The sequence below is a fragment of the Chlorocebus sabaeus genome, chromosome 14 (assembly GCF_047675955.1).
Source record: "Chlorocebus sabaeus isolate Y175 chromosome 14, mChlSab1.0.hap1, whole genome shotgun sequence".
Lineage (NCBI taxonomy): Eukaryota > Metazoa > Chordata > Mammalia > Primates > Cercopithecidae > Chlorocebus > Chlorocebus sabaeus.
The window spans coordinates 53,306,021-53,313,181 of record NC_132917.1 but is presented as its reverse complement, the minus strand read 5'-3'; positions in this window follow the sequence as shown (position 1 = coordinate 53,313,181).

The window sequence follows — 7,161 nt, the reverse complement described above, 5'->3', positions numbered from 1 at the left end:
GTTTTTTTAAAACTGTTTTTCTGTTTCTTGAATATTAATTCTTAGGCTTCTCTGACCTTTTCTTCCCCACTCACCAGCAATCATTTTTTCTGTAATTATATAATTGGGACCTTTTACAAGTCATTGACATGAGAAAATAAACTGAAATAAACTGAAATAGAACAGAAATAGAAGAAAAAGCACATTAAAACTGTATTAAAGGAGTATTTTGTGTTTGATTTCTTAATTTTTTTCTGGTAGTTGCTCTGAGTCATACTCTAACAACTTGTTCCCCCAACATGTACCCACCCCTAGAGCCTTCTAAAGAGAGGGACCATATTCGTGTCCACATACATATTGGTGTTAGGAGACATAGAGCTCTGAGATTTTACATTTTTCAGTTGGGGAAAAATAATGACGTACACAGTAGGATCAATACTTCCATTAGAAAAATAATCAATATTAAATAATTTGTAATACAATGTTAAAATCAAATGCATTGAAAGGCAATGGAGAACACATTTTCCAATAGAATGGAATTTAATTAACTTACAAACTGTCCTAGTGGCATGCGAAACCTTGTTCAGTGATTCTATAATAAAATAATTTTGGTTGTCAGATACATATTTGCAAAGATCAAAATGCTCACAAGCTTTATTGAATTACAGAGGTCCTTTTACTTTTCTATTCCCCATGTGAATGTGTAGTAAGTTCAAGTCAGAAGGTGAGTTATGAAACCATCTAGTCCACTTTTTGTTAGTAGTGATTCATTTATATGGCTCTGAAAGGCTGGGCTATTGGCCATTCATCTTGTTTTTCAATCTATTTGTGGTTATTTCACAAGAGTTCAGTTGGGCCACTTCTTTAAACATCTTTAAAACAGATGGCATAATGGATTGCTTACAAGGAAACATAAATTTCTATAAGAGATTTTGGCTATTAAAAGTCTTTCCTTTAAATAACTGTTGATCAATATGTCTTTTAAAAAAGGTTAGAGAAGATTTGGCAGCATTGAATTAATTTGCTCACTTGTCTTTACTCAGAATAATGGGGGAAGACCCAATCCAGAAATGCCATCAGCCTGTGGACTGTGGTTGAGTTTTGATAGCTCAACTTTGCACAAACCCTTTGGCAAGAAGGAGTATGTGAGTCAGGTGAGTGATATCAAATATATTGTCTGTGCTCTTAAACTCTGGGCTACCCCAGAATCCTCAGTCTTCCTTGTTTCCTTCAGCTCTGCGAACTTCTAGGCCAGCCTTTCCCCTAGTAGCCCAGGGTTCTGCCCTGCTTGTCACAGTGTCCATTGGTTGCATCTTCAACTAATAGGTTTCAATTTGATAATAGGTCTTATCATGCCTTATGGGGTTTCTCTCTCAGGTAATTTGCATTTAGATAGAGATTTCAACACTCCCATAATTCTGTCCTTACAACTGTCTTTTAATGATGAGAATTTTAGGCAGCTTCTTACATGCTGGGGTCTTTTATTTCTCCGATTTTCCATATTTTTAGGGTACGTATTTGGAAGGAGGCACTGGTATAGCCCAACTGGTTGTTAGATATCAAAAGATGTCAGTATTTGTTGGTAAATAGTTACTGTCTTGAGCTTCTTGAGGAATGTCCGTCACTCATCAGCCATTGAGACCTTTCCCTTGCCCACCTCCCCAGAGCTGAACAACAGGAAGCAGAGCAGGGCGGTCTCAAACCCAGCTCAGGTGCTGGGGTCAAGGTCCTCTCTAACTGGTTGCTGCCCTGTGCCATACTGGGTTTTAACTGTTTTGAACTTTAACCCTGCATACAGGAGACTAACTTCAAGTGGGATTGGTTTTGGGCTGGGCCATTGAAGCATCAGTGCTGACAGACACAAATTATTTGAAGACCAGACCATAGTGAAAGTTGTATGACTTAGACATATTCTAAGAAGCAATGTGAGAGTGACATTAAACATCACAGCAGTTTCATAAAATGAGGAATGAATCACGAGACATTTGTTTAAGAGATGAGCCTGCCCAAAACTGACTGTTCTCAATTGTCAGGTCTGTTTTTATTCTTTTTCACTCTATGAAAGCAGTTAAGGTTATGTCCCGAATATAGAATGTGATGAAGCATTAGCAGTTTATGTCTTAATAAAGTGGTTCATAATGGTGTGTGTAGGTAGCTGGTGATTCGGAATCAGGCCTTGTCTTGGTTGCAAAATGGTAGGTCAAATTCATGGCAGGTAGGAAGTTTTCAGAGAGAATTTATAAACATCAGCTATAGAGATTGCTTAAGGTAATGATTACATACATATATGAAAGCCTGGATATAGCATAAATCACCCATATTAATACTTTTAATACATAATAGATACATTTTGATTTGTAAACAATTTTGAGGAAGGATGTTCTTATTAGCTTGCCAGCTATATGGAGAATGCTTGAGATTCAAGTCAGTGATTCAAATAACTTGCCACATATAGGCCAGCTACTGCTGCAGACATTTTCATATTCTCTCATTTGGTCTTTCCAATAGCATTGTGAAGAGGGTATTATTAACTTTCAAGATGAGGTTCAGAGAGGCTGACTAGATGTTTCTTTTCACAGCAAAGGTCTCAGAGCACTTTCTACGTGTGTCGGTGCTGTAAAGACAAGTGAATCACATCTGCTGTTCTTAGGAAGCTTCTGTTTTAACTCCTAAAACACCTTTTGTCTTTCTTTGATATTAAGTGTATATCTCAGCTCTACAAAAAGCAGCATTGTTTAATAAAGTGATTTGTGCCAATGGATGTTGTGTGGAATTCAGAAGGTGCGAAGAACAGATTCAAGACATGAAAGGTATTGAAATCAAGAGGCTGCCCTTCTCTAGGTTGAAAGAAATTTTTTAGCTTCTATTTGTTCTTGCATGTTGAAAATTAAGAGCAGATAGATGTAGATTTAAAAATATTTGTCAAATGAGTACTCATTGTTGCTGGATTTGCAATTGCCATTTGCCATGCAATTTGCCATTCACTCCTTGAAATGACTCTATAAGAAAAATGTTAACTTCATTTCACTGATGAGGCATCTGAAGCTGTGTGATGCTATGGAAATTGCCTGGCTAGAATTGGAGGTGATTCTAGTCTCAGAACAGTAGCCTAAATTGCCTGGCTAGAACTGGAGGTGATCCTAGTCTCAGAACAATAGCCTCCTGTTGCATTTCCGTGGAGCAAAACTTGCATCTCTCATTTTTATGAATATGAAAAATGAAGGGGCTGGTTTTGACTAGAAACTTATTCTCTTTTCTAGTTTTAAATTTAGTTTAATATTGAGAGATGAATATTGGATTTTTAAATATTTACAGTCCATTTAATTTATGTCAATAAGGAGCTATGGTGCCAAAGTGTTTATAGTATCATATTTTAAAGTCTCTCCTATTATGAATACAGTGCCAAAGTTTCTCATGCTGGAAAGAACTTTAAGATGATGCAGTTGAAAAATAATTGAAGTTGCTATTAAGTATGGAATCTTATGAGACAATATGTTAGGAAAATACTCTATAAGTTAAAATCTTCACTTAGAAATAAGTTACAAACATTATAACTATTTGAGAATTAGATAACTAAAGTTCTTTTTTAATGCATTCTGGTCCAAGCTCCTAGTAAACGTAGCTTATTACGTTGACTACATATAAGCAGCTGCTTTTTGCAAACCATTGACTCTGACAAGAACTATCAAGCAGTTCTCATTCGAAGGTCAGCTACTGCAAGGTGATTCATTAGCTCCTTAATCATACAAATATGGCCAAAGCCACACTCCCCCAGTATAGATAATGGGTATGACAAACAAGTTCTGCTTGCAATGCTACAGCTGACCTTTGAAAGAAATCTGTCCTTGTGGGCTGAGTCTCCTTATTTCCTTTTTTTCTGGGCAGATGGTGACTTTTCTCCCCAAGATAACAGCTCTACTAAATACTGCTTTTATGCTAGTCATTTAAGGCTTAGTTATAGGCGTCAGAAACAACCAGGAGAGTCTTACAAATTATTTAAATAAGATCTTTAAATAAGATCTGAAAATGTGATTCAGCCTGCTGAACTTACGTGGGCCTTGCCCACACTGCTGCTTACTTAGCTCTCCCTACTCTCCCTGCTCATCGTCTTTCTCATTCAGTAGTGGTACAGCGGACTCACACTGTTCCTCTGTTTTTTGTTTTTTTGTTTTTTTTTAAAATATATATTTAAAAATATTTTTTCCACTTTATCGTGATAAGAACATTTAAACATGAGATCTTTCCTCTTAACAGATTTTAAGTATGCAATACAATATTGTTATCTATAGGCATGATGTTTTACAGAAGATCTCTGGCACTTACTAATCTCGCATACCTGAAGATATATATCCACTGATTGGCAGTTTCCCATTTTTCCCTCCCCATGTCCTCAGCCTCTGGAAGCCTCCATTTTATGAGTTTGACCACTTTACAAATCTTTTTTTTTTTTTTTTTTGAGACAGAGCTTCTCTCTGTTGCCCAGGCTGGAGTTCAGTGGCGCGATTTCTGCTCACTGCAACCTCTGTCTCCCGGGTTCAAGAGATTCTTCTGTCTCAGCCTCCAGAGTAGTTGGAATTACAGGCATGCGCCACCACACCTGGCTAATTTTTGTAGTTTTAATAGAGACAGGGTTTTGCCATGTTGGCCAGGCTGATCTCAAACTCCTGACCTCAGGTGATCCGCCCACCTTGGCCTCCCGAAGTGCTGGGATTACAGGTGTGAGCCAACGTGCCTGGCCCACTTTACATTTCTTATATAAGTAGAAGCATGCAGTATTTATTCTTCTGTGACTGGCGTATTTCTCTTAGCAACAAAAACAAAAACAAAAACACCTAATAATACAATCAAACAATGGGCTACATACTTGAATAGACATTTCTCCAAAGAGGACATACAAATGATTATGTATTGGCAGAAAAAGGGTGATCCATTTCCTCCCCATCATAAGGGTCACAGCCAACACCCCTATATCAAAAGACATGTTAACAAGAGAAAAGCGTAACAAGTTTATTTGATGAAGTTTTTCTGTGACACAGAGTCTTTCAGAATGAAAGATATAGGGGAGGCTATCTGATTTTATGCATAGGTTTGATGAAGTAGAGATAGCCACGTAGAAATGTAATTGGACAAAAAGGAATATGATCTAATAGTAATAGACTGATCTGGGGGGCTGGGAAAACCAAGCGAGGCCTGTGTCCAGATTCTCCTTGGCTGCTCTATGTAGCATTTTTCTTTCCAGGTCTGGGGGGAGGACACTCTGGAATGGGAGTCTTATGACCTACAGTCAAGGTAGGTCAGAGAATTTCTTTATGTCTGTTCTTACAGAGAAAGGTGGAGAGAAAGTTAGAGTACTATTTTTAGGTTTTATGTTGACTTTGGGGAAAAGGGGTTCTAGTGTCTATGACTCACATGGGGAGAAGAGGGATTCTAGTTTTTATGGCTAGCCTTGGGAGAGAACGAGGCTGATACACAGGAGGAGGTCAGAAAGGGATTTTGCTTCTGAAGCTGCTTCTGAGGTCTTCACTTTTGGGTATTGTTTTCTGAGCCTCGGCAGCCAACAAGTACGTGAAAAAGTCATTAATCATCAGGGAAATGCAAATTAATTCCAAAATGAGATATCACCACATATCTATTAGGATGGCTATTGTATATAAAAAAGGTAAGAGTTGGTGAGGATGTGGAGAAAAGGGAACCCTTGTACACTGTGGGTGGGAATGCAAAATGGTACAGTCGTTATGGAAAACAGCATGGAGGTCCTCAAAAAAATCAAAATTAGACTACCTTGTGATTCAGCAACCCTGCTTTCTGGGTATTTATCCAAAAGAATTGAAATTATGATCTAGAGGAGATACTAGCACTGTCATATTCATTGCAGCAATATTCACAATAGGCAAGGTGTAGAAACAATATAAATATCTGTCAATGGATAAGTGAATAAAGAAAATGTGGCTTATACATGTATCGGTGAATTATGCAACCATAAAAATGAAATCCTGCAATATGTGACAACAGGGATGAAACCTGAAGATACTACGCTGAGTGAAGTAACTGTTTCTCTTTTAAAAGAATTACAGACTCAGTATGAATAGGGCCCATAAGCGCACTGTATTCTCCTGTCTGTGGCCACTGAGATGTATCCATACATGCGGGTGGCAACAGAGACAAGGTAAAGTGGACCCTATTCTCTATTCTAAGTGTTTCAAAGAGAAATGCTTCTTTCTTACAAAATAGTTGAAATTTGGAAATTATTCTCTCAGTGGTTTTCTTTTCATTTTTTTTTCTTTTATACTTTAAGTTCTAGGGTACATGTGCACAACGTGCAGGTTTGTTACATATGTATACATGTGCCATGTTGGTGTGCTGCAGCCATTAACTCGTCATTTACATTAGGTGTATCTCCTAATGCTATCCCTCCCCACTCCCCTGACACCATGACAGGCCCCAGTGTGTGATGTTCCCTATCCTGTGTCCAGTTGTTCTCATTGCTCAATTTCCACCTATGAGTGAGAACATGCAGTGTTTGGTTTTCTGTCCTTGCGATAGTTTGCTCAGAATGATGGTTTCCAGCTTCATCCATATCCCTGTAAAGGACATGAACTCATCGTTTTTAATAGCTGCATAGCATTCCATGGTGTATATGTGCCACATTTTCTTTATCCAGTCTGTCATTGATGGACATTTGGGTTGGTTCCAAGTCTTTGCTATTGTGAATAGTGCTGCAATAAACATACGTGTGCATGTGTCTTTATAGCAGCATGATTTATAATCCTTTGGGTATATCCCCAGTAATGGGATGACTGGGTCAAATGGTATTTCTAGTTCTAGATCCTTGAGGAATCGCCACACTGTCTTCCACAATGGTTGAACTAGTTTACAGTCCCACCAACAGTGTAAAAGTGTTCCTATTTCTCCGCATCCTCTCCAGCACCTGTTGTTTCCTGACATTTTAATGATCGCCATTCTAACTGGTGTGAGATGGTATCTCATTGTGGTTTTGATTTGCATTTCTCTGATGGCCAGTGATGATGAGCATTTTTTCATGTGTCTGTTGTCTTCTTTTGAGAAGTGTCTGTTCACTTTTTGATGGAGTTGTTTGATATTTTCTTGTAAATTTGTTTAAGTTCTTTGTAGATTCTGGATATTAGTCCTTTGTCAGATGGGTAGATTGTAAAACTTTTCTCC